The 21,595-nt window shown below is 38.8% G+C and overlaps 1 protein-coding gene across 1 annotated transcript in view; it reads right to left on the bottom strand.

The window, feature by feature from the left end:
* ATRN (attractin) overlaps nucleotides 1-21,595 on the bottom strand; it is a 158,354-nt gene that overhangs the window by 125,207 nt on the left and 11,552 nt on the right. The gene's annotated exons all lie outside the window — the stretch shown is intronic.

The raw sequence follows: 21,595 nt of genomic DNA, 5'->3' as shown, positions 1-21,595 counted from the left end.
TTAAACGAGAACGACATTCCTAAAGCACCAAAGTCACCATGTTACTCCCTTGTCAAATATTTACAGCAGTGCCGTTCTGACTATGGAATGAAGTCTAAAATTCTGATCCTGACAGTCTTACTACAAAGAATGCTAAATATTCTTCCCCCCACATATCGAAAGCCATATCACTGTCCTTAAGGTATCTGTGCCCATTCTTACCACTCTGGTGGTTCTGTGATGGTGGTAGTGGTGATGGTAGTAGTAGTTGTTGCTGAATCCACTGCAAGTCATGAAAGTCTTACATGTAACAGAATGGGACATACACCAATGGCCCAGGCCTGTGCCAGCTTCATGATTTTTGCTGTCTGAGAGTCTGCTGTAGTTATTGTGTCAATTAATCTGGGGAGGCGTCTCATTTTCATGAAATCTCTACTTTACCAAATACCATATGCTCCCCTCCTTCCCTGGAAATCAAATTCTGTCACCCACACACACCTTCCTCTGTCTAGACTACATGCTCAACATTTCTGAATGACTACATGCTCAACATTTCTGTATATCCAGTAACTAAGACCTCCTATACTCCACGGGATCCTAAAAACGAAACAAACATAAGCACAAATAAGGATTTAAAAAAAAAAAATCAAACAAACCCCAAACCAACCTATTGCCCAAAAGTAAATTCTGACCCACAGCAATCCTACAGGACAGAGCAGAACTGGCCCATCAATTCCCATGACTGCTACATCTTCTTCCTACAAAGTGGTTGGTAGGCCTGAAATGCTGACCTTCTGCTAAATAACAGACAACTTGACCAGTGCTCTGAAAATAAGGGTTACATTCCACCAAAGGCCAACTTTACTAGCTCTCTGTAAGTACAATCCCTCTCAAAGAATTTGTGTACATGAAAGAAAAGAAACAGCAATGAGCAAGGATAAAGAAAAAAGATGCTTAAAGATCTTCTGATAGTCAAGCCAACTCAAGTCATCAATACCAACTTACTTTTTCAGAATTTTTATGGTACCCATTGCTGTTGCTTAAGTTTAAAAAACAAAAAGAAAATCTAAACCAGACGTCATCAAGCTGGTTTTAACTCATGGTAACCTATGTACATTAAGAGGGTTTAAAAAAAAAAAGAGTAAAACAGTGCTCCCTACAATTTTCAAGAGCTGATTTTTCAGAAAGATTACAAGGCCTTTCTTGCACGGTGCCTTTGGGTAAAACCAAATCACCTAAAGTTTACGTAATTTGGCTCCTATCAAACAGAGAACAATCAGCAAGTTCTACATGTATTTCAAAGGCTGGGCAAACAGGATCTGATACTAATTTGGATGTAAGGAAAGGGGAAAAGATAAAGAAGCATCCTTGTTTAGGCACTTGAGTCCTGGCATATGCATGTTGGAAAAACTGATGAACAAATAGACTAAAAACCTAGGATTCCATTTTCTGTTACTTAGTCTTGAGGCTGAGATTACTGGGGGATTGGGTAAGGACAGAAAAGAGATCTGAGGATAGAAAGGTGCCAGAGACACTCCAATTTTTAAAGGTCAGAAGGAAGAGTCTTCAGATGAGTCAGCCAAGTCTAGAACAAAACAGCTAGAAGTCCTAGTAGAAGTTTTAAAAAAAGGAAGTAGAGAAGTGTTACAAAATTTACTAAGATGAAGAGTGACTGAAACACTGGACTTGGCAAGCTTTGGAAGTCGATGTTTCTCTAAATTCTAACTAGAGTAGGATAATAGGTAAGAAACAAATTTTAAAAGATTACATAAATGAAGGTGTGTGTTTAATGCTTATGGACTGGAAATTTCAGCAATATAAATTCTCTCTGAACTTAGTTATAGATTCAATGTTATTCCAACCAAATACTCAGTATCTTTTTCCGGTAACAACTGACAAGATGATTACAAAATCTATAAGGAAATGCCAGGGGTCAAGAATAGCCACAATAAACTTAAAGGAGAACACAATGAGAAGATTTAAAACGATGCTGCTAGCTACCCCGGGCAGTTCCTAACTCCAGGCACCCATCCCACGTGCTGCTACACAGTCCAACTGTTCTGCTGGCTTCCATAGCTGTAATCTGCATGAGAGAAGTCCGGTAGGCCTTTCTTCTAGAAAGGCATCGTGTAGGTCCAAACCACCAAACTTGTTATCTAGGTAAATCCTAGATCACATACTGCTTGTGCCACTCAGGCTTCTAGAGTCAACATAAAGCTATTATATAATCCAGACAAAAATTTTAAAAATGCGTTTAAACTCTCCTTGCCACAGTCAGAACTGACCTCTAGAAGGTTTTCAGAGGCTGTAAATCACATAAGAGGAGAGTGCTCATCTTTCTCCAATTCTGTGGCTGGTGGATTCAAATCACCAGAGACACTGTAATGCAACTCCTTAGGGACAATTGTTGTTATTGTTATTACTACATATAGCTGAGTCAGACTCTATTCATAGCTCACCCTCCAGTGGGTTTTCAGAAGCAGTTAAATAAAATGAGAAGACTGTCCATCCTTCTTCCACAAAAGCAGCTCATGGATTCAAACTGTGTGCCTTCGGGTTGGCATCGCAACTCTTTGCCACTAAGCCACCAGTGTTCCTCTACAGGCTAGACCACTAGTACTGTTATAAAAGGTGAGTATGGTGGGGGCTTTTGGGGGGGAGTATTGTTTTGTTTTGGCTTTTTTTTTTAAAAAAAAAGGAGGCAATGGCACAGACTAGAGTCCAAACTATACCTCGTGTGTGTGTGCGTGCGCGCGCGCATGCACCCATGCACACACCTCTACACCAGTCCTTGGGAAAGGACTTGGAAGGGTGGAGGAACAGCAGACATCACAGGAGAGGAAGACTCTCAGATGAGATGGATTGATACAATAACTGGGGCAATGGGGGTTGGTGTGTCAGAATCAATGAGACTGGCTCAGGACAGGGCAGGCTGCTGTCAACAAACGGAAGTTGATAAATTAATATGTAAAGAAAAGAAGAAAAAACTAACCCTGCCAGACACTACATATAAAACAACAATTCCAGGTGAACTGCAGATTTAAATGTGACAAATAAAATGAGGAACTATCCATAAGACAGCACAGAAAAATCTCTCTATGACTTTGGTGGGTAAAGATTTAGTAAACAGAGCTTAAATAGCACTTATCATGGGCGGGGGGGGGGGGAGAACAGATTTTATTACATTAAGAGCAAATTTAATATGCAGGATAACATCATTTTAATACACAACTGATCCTGAGGGAAGGAAATCATAAAAGATTAAAAATAAAGAGGAACCTAAAATTCAGAATGGTGAGTATGGTAGCCACTTAGGCTCAGGCCTGAGGCTACAGGGCCATTCTCTCTGATCCAGGCCCCCTCCCCCGACTATAAACTAGACAGCAGAGTCTAAATGCCCAGAAGGTAGACACGAAGTCTAATTCTATGTAAGGCAGGGATCTGGGACTGAAATTCTTTCAACAAAACTGGCGTTCTTTAAAAGGTGCTGCATTTTGTTAAGGGTGATGAAAACTAATTGCTAGTGGTGACAGTTATACAACATGAAAGTCAACAAAATGCACAGGTAAAAATGGCTCAAACAAAAAAAAAAATTATAAAAAAAGGCTCAAACAGCAAATATTTTGTTATATGCATTCGACAATAAAATTTTTAAAAGAAAAAAAGTAAAGAATTCTTTTTCCATAGTTCCATTTCCTTTTTTATTTAAATAACCAATGCGAGAGAGCAGCTGGAGTTGGGGTCATCTGAGAAATGGTAGCAGAGGCCTGAAGGGGTATGGGAAAATGTTCCCTGTCTCATGATAGGAAGACTCAGTACAGTGAAAATGACAATCCTACCAAAAGCAATGCGATGTCAATACAGATAAATTCATTTTTCAAAGAGACAGAAAAGCCAATAGGCAAGTTTATTTGGAAAGGAAAGAGATTCTGAATAAGGAAAGCACTTCTGAAAAACAAAAATTAAGCAGGAGGCAAAGCACTCCCTGATCTCAAAACCTAATGCACAGTCATAATAACCAAAAGAGCATGGTCCTGGTACAATGACAGGCACTGTGATCAATGGAACAGAATCAAGAACCCAGAAATTAACCCATTGACCTATGGTCAACCAGTAGTAGACAAGGAACCAAAACCTAACAAATGGAGAAATGATAAACTCTTCAAATAATGTGCTGGCAAAACTGGATTGCAACCTGCAGAAAGCTGAAACAGGATCCATATCTTATACTATACCCAAAAATCAACTCAAGGTAGATCAGAGATCTAGAAGTAAAGCCCCAAACCATAAAGATCATAAAAGACAAACTGGGACCAAACTTAGAAGGCTTAACCCAGGGTATAAATAGGCAGGCAAATACAGCCAGAAATGCACAGCCAGGAGAGAGTAACATCAATGAATGAGACCTTTTAAAGATTATGTCCCTGTGTACATCAAAAACTTTTTTCCCAATAGAATGAAAAAGAAAAAAAAAAATCTCCTAAGTTTACAGACTACTTCAAGACCTCCACAAGAAAAAGACTGATAATCCAATTGCAAAATGGGTAAAAGACAAAGAGAGACTTTTCACAGAAGACGACATCTGGATGGCCAACAAACACAGGAAGAAATGCTCAAAATCACTGGCAATAAGAGAAATACAAATCAAAACCACAATGAGATATTATCTCACCCCACTGGCAGTAACAAAATTTAACAGGATGGCAAACAATAAATGCTGGAGAGGACGTGAAGAGATTGGAACTCTCACACACTGTTGGTGAGATTGTAAAATGGTACAACCACTCTGAAAGGCAGTGTGGTGTTGCCTCAAAAAGCTGAACACAGAAATTCCATATGACCCCGCTATTCCACTGCTAGAAATAGGCCCCAAGGAAGTTAGAACTGAGACACAAATGGAGATTTGTACACCAATGTTCATAGTAGCGTTACTCACCATTGCCAAGAACATGGAAACTGCTCAACTGTCCATCAACCAATCAATGGACTGATAAATTGTGGTATATTCACAGGTTGGAATACTATGCAACACTCCAGAGTAATGATTTTTAAAACTACTAAATAACATGGGAGAGGCTTGAGAGTATTATTGAATTAACTCAGTCTCCTAAGGACAAATACTGAATAAGGCTAATTAGCATAAAAATAGAAAGATAACTAGTGTATAAAAATCCAAGAGGGATGCAGGGGCCGGCTGAGAGTGGAGAGGGAAAATCAAGGGGATGCAGAGCTTGATGGGTGGAGCAAGGGCATGAAGGATTAGGAAAGATTCAGTGGGGGATGAGAGAAACTTTCATGGGTTGCAGTGAGCACTGAGGGATCACCATGAAGGTGGCATGAGTCCAAAGTGGTGGGTCACTCCCTGCCCATCTCCAAGTGTCAGACACCACTGCCTTACCACATATGCATCTTCACCCCCCAACCATGTAGCCAAGTCCAAGTTCTGCTTTTGTGTCACAGCTGAAGATGATGAAAAAGTCTTCTGGGGAAACTGTGTACTGTGGGCAGGTGTTCCAGAAGTCTGCTGCAGGGCTAACCAAAGGTTTGCTGTGTGATGCCAATGACTCAAATCCACCAGCAGTTCTATGGAAGAAGTTCTTACGATTTACAGAGGTGATAGAGGAGGTGCTATGAATTGGAGTTGACTCAAGGGAAATAAGGGGTTTACTGGGTTTTAGTGTTTTCGTGCCGGTGTTTGAGAGGATAGAGTGATACTGACACAGAGGACTTTGATTTCTTTACTGTTGTTTCCATGGGTGGTAATTGTAAATCCAAGTGAACTGAAATCCTTGGCAACTTTAATCTTTTCTCCATCACCACCTATATGTTGTTGTTAGGTGCCACTGAGTCAAGTCTGACCCACAGCAACCCAAAGAACAACAGATCTGAACCCTCTCCTCTCCTGTGCTGTCCTCATATCTCCTGACACATGAGAGCCCAAAACTATTTACCATTATTTTTCCTCATTTTGACTGACTTCTAATCTGTACTCTACCACTACTACTATCACTATCTGTGTTCCTCTACTATTCACAGGGTTTTTCAGGTCTGTGATTTAATAAGCGAGTGGCCACCCATGCTTCCTAGTCTGTCTTAACCTGGGAACACTACTAAAACTTGTCCACCATGAGTAACTCTTGTGGCATTTGACACACCAGTGGCACAGCTTTCAATATCACAGCAACCCACAAGTTTTCTGAGTATAGCAAATGGACAGACAAGTGCTGTACCAATTAGAACAATCATCTCACCAAACACAACACTCTAATAGCAAATCAGTCTTCACATCAGGCTTGAGGCTGGAGGGGAGGATTAAAGGTTGAGACCCATGGGCCAAATGAATTTTAATCACAAAGGTCTGCCCACTGGGTCCTAATTGGTTTAAACAAAAGGCTTCCAGCCCACAAATGATTATTAATTAAATCAAAACAGCCAAACAAATTACACTTGATTGTTAACTAAATCAAAACGACCACATATATACCACGGTATATACCATACAGTGAATAGTAGATTCACTACAATGAAGTTAATGATCTCAAACTTTTTATTTTGGAATAATTTTCAGTTTACAGAAAAGTTGCAAAAGTCTACAAGGAATTCTCTCATACTCCTCACCCAGTTTCCCTTCCTTTTTAACATATTAGACTTACTAAGGTCCATTTTTCAAAATGAAAGAACAACAGTGATATATTGCTATTAACTAAACCCCAAACATTACTCTAACACAGGAGCCATTCATCACTCTGCTCTTTGGACTGTACATTTTTTTTCTTTTTTTTTTCAAACTTGCCCACTTTTCATGACCTTCAGTTCAAGGAATACTATCAGCACTTTGGAGAATGTCATTCCATTTGTATTTGTTAGGTATTTTTCTCATGATCAGATTGGACTTAATAAATTTGGGGGGAATATCACAAATGTGACAGTACCTCTTAGTCACATCATATTAAGGTACACATTTATCAATATGTATTCTGTGCTGTAATTCTGATTATTTGGTTATGATAATGTTTGCCATGTTTCTTCTCTGTCAAGTCCTTATTTCTCCCCTTTCTATTTTTTGGATAAGAATGAATAAGTCCATGCACACCCATGTTTATTGTGGCTTTGTTCACAACAGCAAGGAGTTGGAAACAACCCAGGAAACAACCCATCAACAAACGAATGGATAGAGAAGCTGTGGTATATTCACACAATGGAATACTACGCTGCACTGAAAAGCAAGGAACTCATGTAATATTATTCAAAATGGGTGACCCTGGAGGACATTATGCTGAGTGAAATATTTCAGTCATTAAAGGCAAATACTGCCTGGTGCCACTGCTGTAAAATGGGACTGATATCAGAGTTGGGGTAAGACTGAGAAAAATTTGATATAGTGTGTATACTGCATTGAAACAGATGAGGGAGAGAATAATTTTAAAGCGATATATGATAGGGTATTATAGTTATCAAAAGAGTCAACAATTAAGGTTGCATACTGGAGTGTAGAGTGTACTTGGGGCAGTGGGAGGGGTGTGGGGGGATTGTATACCAAAGAAAGAATTTTTCTTTTACTTTTCAAAGAGAGGACCGAACTGGGGGGGGCGGGGGGAGAGGGAGAGGGCTGGGCAAGGAAAAAAGTGCAATAATGAATGAATGGAAATCCAAAATCTCAGTAAATGTTCATTAAAATTATTAAAATAAAACAAAATTAAGACAAAAAAAGAGATAAGGCTAAACACTGAAAGGGAGGAAGTGGGGCGGGGTGGGGGGGGAGTGAACTCCATTTCCTAGTCTTCTTCTTGACAGGTGCTGTCCAGTCAAGCAGACTCAGATTATTCAGAATTTTTCTGTATGGAAAATCTATCCCTTACCACCCTTTAGGGTGAAATAAAGTGGTAAATCATTCATCAGGAGAAGATTTCTACAGCATATTTAATCCCAGGATTAGTATCCAGAATATATGAAGAATACCTGTACATCATTTTAAGAAAGGGCAGAGGGAACAGTCAATAGACAAATGAACAAAAGGTAATTAGAAAAATCAATTCAAATCAAAGACTCCCCAACAGCCTTTAAACATGGAAAAAATGGTTCATGCTCACTAAGTAAAACTTAAATTAAAAAAAAATTGTCCATCTTTCTCCTACAGAATAGGTGGTGAATTTGAGCTGCCTGCCTTTGGTTTAGCACAACTCCTTAAGAACTAGGTCACTATGACAGCGTTCCTTCACTAACTCAAGAAAATTTTTTAAAAAATAAATAAGGCAACTATATAGCATTTCATAAACATCAGACAAGATTAAGAAAGTAACTAGAACCCTGATTAAGAAAATAACTAGAACCCCAACCATAAATGTAAGAAATGAACCCTACAAAAATCATTCTAACCACAATTTGGTAATATCTAAACCACAACTATTCTGACGTAATTTTACTTCAGAGAAAATCCCTCAAATTGACCTACATTGATAAGGTGATTTTTTTCTAAGAAATCTGAGGTCTGAGTAGTTTAAACAGAATATATATCCAAACAATACCTTCTACATTAGCTTCCCCTCTTTCTTAAGATCAACCTGAGGAAAAGTACTAGATTTTCCTGATATTTCTTCACAACTTTATGGAAGATTTTCCTAACTGGCAAGAGCAAAGGCATACCTGTAGCGCACCTGCCTACAGAAAACCATTTGCAGGGTCCCTAACAATAGGTAATTCAAAGTATCAGCATGCATCTCAAGAAACCAAATGATACCAATGACTGGGTAACAAATCCTTTCTGAAAGTCAGGCAGCTTCCAATTTTTTTATTCTTACAACAAAACTGAAGGTAGATACTCAGAAAAAATTTTGAAGAAACAATGCTAGTTGATCTCTGACATAATTTAAATGAAGTTCAAACAGTTAAGAAATACTACCACAACAAAATGTCTTCTAAATACACTTAAAAGTTAAAAAAAATCTATTTATACATGAAGAGTACTGAATAATCAACGATTGCTATTAACATTCAGAGTATTGAATATACCGTGGACTGTCAAGGTAACAAATTGTCTTGGAGAAGCACATCTAGGGTGCTTCTTAGGAACAAGGTTTTTTTCTCAAAAGCTTTGGAGATGTCACCTTTGAAATGGGACATCATGCATGGAGAGGTGGAGGGTGAGAGATGCAAGGAAGACCCTCAAAGAAATGGACTGACACGGTGACTGCAACCATGGGCTTACACACAGAACAGACTGAGGACTGGTGTCAGAGAGGGCGAGGTTTCGATCTATTACATATAAGGTTGCTGAGTCAGAGTCAACACAACAGCACTGATCAATAACAACATCAAATAATATCCTTATTTACATAAGGAGAACAGAACAAAATCTATACTGACTTGTTTCATTCTAGCATACATCTCAGTAAGAGATTCCAATAACATTTTATCCACTGTATGTTAAGCTTATTTATAAAAATGTATACATTTATGCCATTTGATTGGTTATATATAATAATCACAATGATTAATTAACCCAAAAGGAAACATTTAACTGTCAAAGTCTCACGGTCAGAAACTCACAGCTGTAAAATCAATTCTGACTCTTGGTGACCTTTCAGGACAAAGCAGAAGTGCCCAGCTAGGCTGCCAAGGCTGTAATCTTTCTCCCACGGAGTAGCTGGTGGGTGTGAATCTTTTGGTTAGTGGTCAGGCACTATGAACCAAGGCACCGTTCTCACAGTCATGTTGCTGTTAGGTACTTCTTTCTCACTATCATAAGAAGCTGGAAAAATAAAAAATCATTTCTTTTTTGTGTGTGTGTGTCTAAAATATTTTAATATTTTAAATCCAATAGTTTGTGGAGTTTTTATTACTTTTTTAAATTTATTATTAATTTCAATGAAAATTTACAAACTTTGGATTTCCATTCATTTACTGTTGCACTTTACTCCCCTCCCAACCCTCCCCTCCAGTACACTCCCCTCTTGGAAAAGTAAAAGAAAAATTCTTTCATTGTTTTACAATCCCTCCCCCCAGCTTTCACTCTGGACTGCTGTCATGACAGAAATACCTACATATCCCTTTTAAACAGTTGTCTCCCTCATCTGTTTCAATGCAGTATACATTATTGAACCCATCTTTCTCAATCTCCCCCCAATGCCAAGGTCAGTCCTGTTTTACAACAGTGGCACCATGCAATATTTGTCCCTTTGTGACTGGGACATTTCACTCAGCATAATGTCCTCCAGGGTCACCCATTTTGAATAATATTGCATGAGTTCCTTGTTTTTCAATGCAGCGTAGTATTCCATTGTGTGAATATACCACAGCTTCTCTATCCATTCGCTTGCTGGTGGGCACTTAGGTTGTTTCCAACTCCTTGCTATTGTGAACAAAGCCACTGAGAAACATGGGTGTGCATATACGGGTATGGCACTTATGGTCTCTCTGGGGTATATTCCCAGTAGTAGAATTGCTGGGTCAAATGGTATCTCTATTTGCAACTTTTTGAGAAAGCGCCATACCACCTTCCACAGTGGTTGCACCAAAAATATTTTCTATATAAAATTTAATTGTAGAAAACTATGACAAGATGCTAAATATGGCCAGAAATAGTGGAACAAAATTCTTCAGATAAATACACGCAGAAATTAGTGTATCTAAAGCTGCTAAGACCAAATAAAGTTAATGGATGATATCAATGCCACTGTTCTGGTTATGATCTTGTACTAATATGTTACCACTGAAGGAAATGGATCAAAGATCTAAACAATGTCTTATATTATTTTTTACAACAGTATAGAAATACAAAATTATCTTAAAATATAGTCAAGCAACACATAACATCCACTTGGGTATGTCAAACTGCATATAAGTCTGTGGTCTCAATCCCTATAAAGTTTATTAAAATTGTAGTACATACAATAGTTCATAACAACAAATTAGCACTACTCTGCCATATGCATTTAAAAATTACTGAGTAGGGCATTCTTGAGGCCTAGTTGCAAGAAGCTGTGCTGCAATCCCAAAGGCACTTGGTTAGAGGCCACCAGCTGCTCTACGGGAGAAGGATGGGCAATCTCCTCTTCTGTGATTAACGGCCTCCAAAAACCTGCCAGAGAGTCAGCCATGGGTTGGTTCTGACTCTACGGTACACAACAACAAGAAGTTAAAAATACTTTAGCATATCTGAAAGTGATCCACTTATGTTTAGAATTTTTTATGCATGTTGTTGTTGTTGTTGTTATGTGCCATTGAGTCGCTTGCGACTCATAGCGACCCTATGTACAACAGCCCTAAACTCTGCTCTGTCCTGTGCCAATCATACTGTCTCCGACAGTCCCATCCCGATTATCCCAGTCACTGAATCAATCCACCTCATAGAGGGCCTTCCCCTTCTGTGCCACATAGAAAGGTAAAATATATAATACATAATAAAACAAACATCTGACCATCTGATGTTAGATATGCTTATACCTAACTGTTCAGACACATGCAGACAGACTTAGGAACAGAACTCATTTGCAATCCAAGGACTGTCTATAGAGCACATGGTGTTTGCACAATGTCCGAATCATGTATCATATTTCACAGAATATATAACAGATGTTAGGCAACATAACTATAAAACATGTGAAGAAGACAACCAGAGTAAATTTCCAAAGTTACTACACAGCATAGTAATCAAGACAGTGTGGTGGTAGCAGTATAAGGAATATAACTGAGAATACAAAAATAAACCCACATATCTACTATATAAGGTGCGTCTGATACAGGCCATGGTCTTTGCAATCACTTGTTATGCATCAGAGAGTTGGACAATGACCAAGGAAGATAGAAGGAGAACTGATGCCTTTGAGCTGTGGTGCTGGAGAAGAGAGTCAAGAGTACCATGGACTGCTAGGAAAACAAATAGATTTGTCCTGGAGAGGGTTAAACCGGGTGGCTCCTTGGAGGCAAGGATTCTGAGGCTCCGTCTAACATACTTTGGACATATTGTGAGGAAAGACCAGTCGTTGGAGAAGGACATCATGCTTGGGAGGATGGAGGGACAGCGCAGGAGGGGAAGGCCCTCTATGAGGTGGATTGATTCAATAACTGGGATAATCGGGATGGGAGTGTCAGAGACAGTGCGACTGGCACAGGGCAGAGCAGAGTTTAGGGCTGTTGTACATAGGGTCGCTATGAGTCGCAAGCGACTCAATGACACATAACAACTGTCAAGTGGCAGAATCATTCATTGTGTAAAAGGGCTGAAACAACTCTACATCCATCCAATAAAACAACTGTATATCTATCAACAAAAGAGAACGTTGAAGCCCTATTTTAGGATTGTGCTGCAGCTTCTTGCCACTAGGGCACGAGAGCTCTCCTTGAACCTTAACCTTAACCACTAAAATTAACTAGCTTGAATATGCTGAGCATAATTAACAGTAGCGAAATGTACACTGAAGATTGTTCAAATGCCACATTTTCTTGTTACAACTACATTTTTCAAAAGAAAAGGTAAAACTTTACCTTAAAAAAAATTAGCTTAAGGGAGCTCTGGTGGCCTTGTGGCAAGAAGCTGCACTGCAATCCAGGTGTGCTGTTTGAATCCACCAGATGCTCTGCTGGAGACGGAGAGACAATCCCCTCCTGTACCAGTCAGATCTGATTTGACGGTACACACACACAAAAAAAAATAAGAAAATATTTTTTTTTTAAATAGCTTAAAATGGACTAAAAAACCTAACAAGAATGAAATCTATAAAAAGATTAGGAGGAAACATAGATGTGAACCTTCATTAATTTGGATTAGATAAACTAGACTTCATAAAAATTAAAAAGCTTTTGTATATCAAAAGACTTTAAACAAATGGAAAAGGTTTTTTTAAAAATAAATTTTCAAAAAGAAAGCTAAAAAAACTACACAATAGGGAGCTCTGGTGGCCTAGTGGCAAGAAGCTGCACTGCAATCCCAGAGGTATGTGGTTCCAATCCACCAGATGTTCTGCTGGAGAAGGAGGGACAGTCTCCTGTACCAGTCAGATCCGATTTGACAGTACACAAACACAAAATAATAAAATTAAATTTAAAAAATCCCTACACAATAAAAAACATTACTTTCAAATTATGTATTTAATAAGTGTTTTATATGTAATTAAAAACTCAAAGAAGAGTTGTTATGAGTGGCAAGTGGCTCAGTGGTATTGAGTCTCACTTTGTTTTTCAATACATCTACATAAAAGCCAAACGTTCCATACAAGGTATTTTAAGAAAAGTGCAAGGTTTTCACACCTGCTCCCGTAGCAGCACTGAGGACTTCATTAATTCTCCTTTTTTTTCACAAGGGTCTTTTTTGTAGAATTTATTTATCTTGAAATAGTGAACAATCACAGCTGCAGGCCTCAGTGCAGGTGTACATAAGGCAACTCAACTTTTATTTTTTTTACTATCATGACTTTTCTCTGCTGCTTGCACTTCCAGAATCACTAGTGACACTACAGATGAGTCCCTTGATGTTACTGATGGTTCCAGGATTGCACCAGACATGAAGGAAAAAAGCAAGCGAGTGATGCGAGAGATTACTTCTCACTGTAATATACAATTTACTGGGGTGGTGAACGGCTCAGGTAGGGATGGTTAGGATGATAGGGTGATGGTTTTTTTAATAAAACTGTAATATAAGATCCTAGTAGTTAAAATCCACGCTGTTCAAGAATGAACTGTATATGGCCAATAAGTACATGAAATGATGCTCAAAATCAACAGTCATTAAGGAATGCAAATCAAAACCACAATAAGATCGTATTTCATACTCATTACGCTGACAATTTCATATATATCTGTGTGTGTGTATATATATATTTAAAGAACCAAATCACAAAGTACTAAGTACTGACAGGGATAGAGAGATCAAAACCCTCATACACTGCCGGTAGGAATGTAAACTGGTAGAGTATCTATGGAAAACTACTTGGCAGCTCCTCAAAAAGTAAAACAGAGTTATCGTATGTTCCACGAACGCTACTCCTAGGTTTATATTCTAAAGATATATCCATATGTCCATACAAAAAGTTGCTCATAAATATTCATAGCATTACTCATAAAAATCAGATGGAAACAGCTCAAATATCTATCATGTGATAAAAAATGGATAAGCAAGAATGCTACATCTATAAATGTGGAGTATTATTCAACAGTAAAAAAAAATAAAGAAAAAAAATGAGACATTGAAAACATAGTAAATGAACAAAACCAGACAAATATAAAAGGATATTCATGTTGTCATGTGCCATCAAGTCAGAACTGACCCTCCAGCTTGTTTTCAGAAGTTGTAAACCAGATGAGAACAGATTTTTCTTTCTCCCAAGGAGCACCTGGTGGATTCAGACCATGACCACACAGGCTAAGGAGTCATTTGAACAAAACAAGAAGATACCACATGGTGTAAGATTAGCAAAGGTGTATCCTTTCACCATACCTAGTCAATCCGTGTGCCAAGCAGGGATCACAGCACAATTCCTTACCACTAAGCCATTAGACCTCCCTATAGTATATATATAATTCTATTTATAAATAGGATATGTTCTTAATAAGTAAACTGACAGACAGAAAATACACTGATTAGTGGCTGGCTTGGGCCAAGGGAAAGGAGAGTGAAGAGACTGCTAAGGTATTAGGGCTTATTTGGATGATGACGCTCTTCTGGTATTAGACTGCAGAGAGGGCGACCACTGAGTGGCCTCCAACTTACAGAAGCACCATATACAACGGACAGAAGTCCTGCCTGATCCTGCGCTACCCTCAAAACCTCTGCTTAACCTCACTGTTGCAGCCACTCTGTCACTGACGGCCTTCCTCCTTATTGCTGACCGGATATTTTCCCACGCAGGATGTCTTTCTCCAGAGACTGGTCCCTCCTGAGAACATTCTCAAAGTATGTGAGATGAAGTCTCACCATCTTCCGTGCTAAGGAACATTCTGGCTGCACTTCTTGTAAGACAGATGTTAGTTCTTTTGGCAGTCCAGGGGATACTCAATACCCTGTACCAACACTGTAATTCGAAAGTATCAACTCTTTGTCTTCTTTATACATAATTTATACAAAACTTTCACATAACACAGAAAAACTAAAAAGTTCATGGCTTAGGTTTGCACATGGACTTGGACTTCAAAGTGACATTCTTGCTCTTTTACTTAAAGAGTTCTTTAATAGATTAAATACCAATACAATAAATCCTTTGATTTCTTGACTGCTGCTTCAACAAGGTGTTGATTGTGGACCCAAGTCAAATGAAGTACTTGACAGCTTCAATATTCATGTATCATGATGTTACTTATTGGTCCAGTTGTGAGAGACTTTGTTTCCATTCTTTTAAAAATTAATCCATACCGAAAGTTACAGTCTTACTTCATCACCAACTGCTTCAGATCTGTTTCCTGCAAGCAACATCATATATCTGCATATCACAAAGTATTCTGGAATTCCCATGCTTTATAATGTTAAATTTGTTGTAATCCACACAAATGTCTTTCAAATACCCTAAAATAAATTTAATTGTACATGTTAAGAAGAATAATTTTATGGTATGTGGCATACAGATGAATGGAACAGAGTCAATAATCCAGGAAATCATTTCTATGGGAGTTATAATGAAAATAAGAATTTAAAAAACCCAGTATAAAATCTGATTGCTAAAGAAGGCCAAAGTCATCAACTTACTATGGAATTTGGATTCCAATAAATACATTTTTAAAGTAGTATTTTCCCCCCTCAATAACTCTATTTACAATACAGCAGAAATAATACTCTGCAAGTATGCATTTTTTAATTGTACATGCAAAACTAAAATATACAAAGAAGTAAAATAACTTTAAAAAATTACATTTAAGGTGTTACAAAAGTTTGAAGATTATGCCTCATCTAAGGAAAAATGTGCACAGGAATAAAAAGAAATATAAAAAATGTTAATTATAGTACTGTTATAGTAACAATAATGGGGGAAATTAAATGTTTAACAGCAAGAGAATGAGCAAATAAATTGGAATTCTTTTGTAATGAAAATAAATATTACTCTACTAGAGGGTACAGCCAGAGTGTTCTTTGGAAGCAAGAATGATGAGGCTTTGCCTCATGTACTTTGGACATGTTGCTAGAAGGGGCTATTCCTTGGAGAAGGACATGATGCTAGGAAGGACGGAGGGTCAGTGAAGGAGAGGAAGATCTTCAACCAGGTGGATGGCTACGGTGACTACTGCAATGGGTTCTTGTGTGTCAGGAAGTGTGGGGATGATGCGGGCCAGAACAGGGCTCAGATCTTTTGTTCATGGGGTGGCTATGTACTCAACTTGATGGGACCTAACAACAACAGAGCTACCTTAGACATAGACAATTTTCAAAAGCATATTCTTGGTGAAAATGTTGCACAATGATTCCATTTTATAAGGATTAAAAGCATGGTGTTTTGGATACAAGAAATCATTAACAGATTTATGTGTAGTCTTCCACTCCTCTTCAATTTGTACTGTGTTTAATGTTTGTATGATGTTAGTTGTTGTTGTTATGTGACATTGAGTCACCTGCAACCCACAGCAAACCCTATTTACAATAGCTCTGAAGCCTACCCTGTCCTGAGCCAGTCTCACTGATTCCAACACAGCAATTCCCACTGCCCCAGTTACTGTATCAGTCCATCTTATCTGGGGTCTTCTTCCTCTCCTATGCTGTCCCTCCACCCTTCTTGGCATGATTTCCTTCTCCAAGAAACAGTCCCTCCTGGCCACATGCCTAAAGTATGTTAGACAGAGCTTCAAAATCCTAGCTTCCAAGGAAACTTGTTTTCACCCTCTCCAAGACAGACCTATTTGTTTTCTTGGCAGTCCACGGTATGTTCAAGACTCTTCTCCAGCACCAAAATTCAAACACATCAATTCTTCCTCTGTCATTCTTAGACCTTGTTCATCTCTCTGATGCCTAGCAAGTAACTGTGAAGGCCATGGCCTGGATTAGGCACGCCTTAGTCTCTAGACTAACAAAATTGCCTTTTTCAGTATTCTAGAGAGGTCCCTGACAGCAGATTTACCTAATGCTAATGCAATTCATTTTTTAATTTCCTGACTTCTGATACCACGAGTGTTGACTATGGAAAAGAGCAAGCTGTAATTGTTAACAACCTCTATCTCTTCTCCATCTATCATGGTGTGGCCAATTGGCCCAGTGGTGAGAATCTTTTGTCTTTTTGATGCTGAGAAACAGAATTATTTCAAATACCAGCAAGTTTACCTGTAATGGACAGGTTTCAGAAGAATTAAAAAAAAAGAAAACTAAGATAAGCTAGGGAGTGTGGTGGGGAGGAAGTGAGAAAAAAGGGAAGGCCTAGCTACCTACTTCCAAAATCAGCCAATGAAAATCCAGTGGATAAATACTGTGTTATATATGCATTTACAATGAAGAAAATAAAGCAAGCAAACAAATTTATAGACTATGAACTACTGTCTGAGATTTTAACTTGCTTACTTCAGACATGTCATCAAGAGATAAATCAGTCATTGAAGGAGAACACATACTTGGTAAAATAGAGGACTAGCAAAGGTGAGAGACATGCAATGAAGTGAGTTTACACAATGATAACAACAAATGACTCAAAGATACCAACAATGATAGAGATAGTAGAGCACCAGGCAATGTTTTGTTTGGTTATACAGGGGTCACTCCAAGTCAATTTGATGGTGACTAACAACTGCAACAATGTATCTGTAATAAATATAAAACCATGCAAGGAAAATAAGGAACATCAACTTCACTATACTGGTTACTTCCAGGGAGAAGGTAAACTGGAAAGGATTATGGTAGAATTAACATAGAGGCTTTCCTTAGTGGCCATAAGATTTTATTACTGGAAATAAGATCCACATAGAGGAAGTTGAGTAAGCCAAGTGGTAAGTACAGATGTTTATTTTATAACTCTTTGGATCTCTTCCATTGTCCTGAAGTATTTCATACTAAAAAGAAGAATAGGAGGAAGACTTGGTACTTGTGATTGTCGCCATAAACAACTGCCATAACTCTATAAACAACTTGTTATGAGATTAGAACTGGTTGGTGCCTTGCTGCCATTACGGAACATTTTTATCAAGGAATATATAGAAGAATTCTGACCAAAAGTGAGAAAATGCAGGTTAGAATTTCAAATTCTCATAGAATCCAGACCTTGTAAAGTCATAGAAGCTGGATAAATCCTCAAATAATGCTACCTACAATAATTTGTTAACCGTAAACCAAAAACATCCCCTGAAATCTTAAAAGCAGTCTAGCTTAGCTCATAAAGAATGTATGCTTTGCTCTTTTAAGAATTAACTTTATGAATAAAATTTACAACTGCAAGTTAAAAGATATGGCAGGAAATTTCAGAGGTGATTAGATTATGTGTCAATAGGAAAATCGTCGTTCAAAAAATGAGGGTGAGAATTATTGCACAACTTGAAAAATGTGTGTGGTCTAGACTCTATGTTCTCAGTAACAAGTAAAATACGACTACTACTCAATACCAAAATGTCAGAATCGAGTCATAGCTGAGCCTCCAGTGAGTTTTCAGAGACTGTAAAATGAGTGAGACAAGATTATTCATCTTTCTCCCTCAACATGTAAAATAAGTTACTTAAAAAGAAGAAATTAGAGGTTACCGAAGAATTGAAAGAGCACCAAAGAAAATATTGTTTTATTTAAAATAGTTAATATCACAAAGATCAGTACCACAAAAAGGCAGAGATCAGAATGTCCCAAAAGTTCATTCTGCCAAACCATATATTTACAATATACGTTTTTTGGGGGATCTCTGGTGGCCTGGTGACAAGCAGCTGCGCTGCAATCCCCAAGATGCGTGGTTCGAATCCACCAGATGGTCTGCTGGAGGAGGGGCAATCTCCTCCTGTGCCAGTCGGATCTGACAGTACACATAAGGAGAAAAAAAATGGGGGGAACCTCAATATACTGCTTTTCTTCCTCCTAACCCCAAACCACCCATCCATGTTTGGGGGCTTGGCAATTCGCTGGAAGATCCTGAAGAAAACTCATGCAGCTGTTGACAATAGCAGGCAGGGTTGAGGCAGCAGGCTCAGGTCAGGAAACTATCCCAAGCAAGTAGAGAGGGCGAGTTCAAGTAGGTCCCAAACAAAATCTTCTTTTACCAGAGCATCAGGCATAACATGCCCGTAGGGGCAATAAAGGTAGTGATCTGGGTCATGCCTTACTCCAAACTTTGTAAGCTATTGTCATTGTTAGGTGCCAACAAATATGACTCATAGTGACTCTATGAACAAAAGCTCTAAACCCTGATCTATCCTGAGCCATCCTCACACGTCCTGACACACTAGAGTGCACTGCAGCAGTCACTGTGTCAATCCACATGGTCACGGGTTTTCCTCTCCTTCGCCAACCTTCCACCCTTCCAAGCATGTCCCTCTCCAATGAATAGCCCCTCCTTCCTAGTAGCTTGGCCAAAGTACGTGAGGCAAAAACTCATCTTTCTTGCCTCTAAAGAGCACTCTGCCTTCACCATCTCTTAAGACACATTTGTTTGTTCTTTTGGCTGTGCATGGAATGTTCAGTGCTCTTCTCCAACACCATAGCTCAAAGGCATCAATTCTTCTGTCATCCTTAGCCATTGTCCAGTTCTCAGATGCATAGCAAGAAAGACCACAGCCTGAATCAGATGCACCTTAGTTCCCAAACTGACATATTGCTCCCCAACAATTTGGAGATGTCCCTAACTGTGAAACCTCTAGCATTTAGCAAGTCTTTAACCAAAGTAATTTCCTTCCATCTACCTTTTTTGCATCCTATATAGCTTCAAGTTAACCACCTAATGGACTTAGGTAATTCCATCAGTTCCTTTTTAGAACATGCAATCAAAACTTGACTCAAGGCAGACTTCTGTGCTCTCGATTTTACACTATTTTCTAGAAGGAGTGTTCACAAATTAGACATAGTATCCATATTTTGACTAACTAGCTGAGCTTTAGTAAGGTGGAGTCTCAGGATATCAAGGGCTAGAAAAGACAGCTGGGAAAAGTAAATCCTGGACACCACAGCCTAAAAGCAAGAGTTTTTTGGTCTGTTTTACAAAAACTGTTCCAGGGTTTCAACAACTAAAGGAGGTGAAGGGAGTTCTACAGACTAGACCGACAATAGCCCTGACCCTCTACAACTCAGCAGATATAGTTGATAATCCTGGCATTTCACCTTTCAAAGGAAATGATAAAGAAGTCGTTCAAATACTGACTGAAGGAAGAAACTGAATGAAACAAGTAAGGGAACAGAGCAGTGAGCAGTGAATGCACCCGACATGGACTGCACTTTTGCAAGCAGCTTTCCAAACCTCACAGGAACCAGGGACGTAAGAGTGTCTACATTAGAGGTTTAGATGACAAAAAAGGTGCAATATCCTCCCTGTTCCCCATACCTCCAGGGCATCAGGAGAATGAATCCCCCCTCCCCAATCAATCCTCAAGTTGTGAGCAGTGTTCCTCTAGACCCCACCCCAGCTCTGCCTCAGGCCAAGCTGGCACTATTTCGCATCAGGCACTGGGAGCGTGTGCACAGCTCTACTGTCAGACATCTGCTCTCGACCTCCAAGTGGGGTAGATAGTGTATGTCATGCCTGGGAGTCGGGGTACCTGTCCTGCAGTCAGCCACTAGACTGACAGAAGCACCATCTCTGAATGGGGTTCCTATCTCTCGATACCTCTCTGACTGGCAGAATCTGCTCTGCACTCAGCACACGTCACATCTTCATTTCCAGCAGCTCCCTCTCTCCATACGTCACCCACTGGGCAAGGACAAAGACTAGCTCCGGCTCCAACTGATCTACATCAGACTTCAGTCAACATCTCAAGTCTGTTGAGCTGCTCAACAGGGACAAAGAGGCAAAAGACCAAAAGTGAAAACACTGGCAAGCTGTGTATCACACTCACATTACTCTGTCAGATATGTCAAAACAAAGTAATAAAGACACCACCACCACCACAATGTTAGCTAACTTCAAACTACACACACAAAAAAGGCCAAGACGGCACAAACAAGTGGCCAAAATACAAACTCTTTCATATGAAGGAAGACAAGGAATTCCAAAGAATGATATAGTTCAAGGCCTTCAATGTTCTACCTTCAAAAAGGTAGAACAATTCTGAAAAACACTACAAAACCAAACAAATAAAATAAATGGAAAATGAGAAGTCATTAAAAAACTGGTCTAGTGGGCAGAGTTGTGTTGCCAACCCAACGGGAGAAAGATAAGTAATCTCTCCTGTACAGTTTACAGCCTCTGAAAACCCACTGGAAGGTCAGCTATAAGTCAGTTCTGACTTGACAACAATGAGAGATTGATACAAAAACAACATTTTGAAATTAGAATAGTAAGGCTAAAATTTCAGAACTAGGTAACATATCAGAAGGATGAAGTAGCAAAATTAAAGCAATGGAATATATACAGAATAAGGTGAGAGGCAAGACATCTTCAACACTAATTTGTTAAAGGAACAATTTTTTTTAAAAAAAGTACAGAAAACAAAGAAAGTAATTAAGAATTATGTGAAATAGTATCAAGAAGAGCAATTTATGTGTGTCTGGGATTACAGAAGAGGAAGAGACCAAAAAAAAAGTCTACAG

This window comes from Elephantulus edwardii, unplaced genomic scaffold (assembly GCF_000299155.1).
Source record: "Elephantulus edwardii isolate Elephantulus edwardi_28Jun2011 unplaced genomic scaffold, EleEdw1.0 scaffold00138, whole genome shotgun sequence".
NCBI classification, from domain to species: domain Eukaryota; kingdom Metazoa; phylum Chordata; class Mammalia; order Macroscelidea; family Macroscelididae; genus Elephantulus; species Elephantulus edwardii.
Note: the sequence above shows the minus strand (reverse complement) of the source record. Positions and strands in the feature narration are given on the sequence as shown.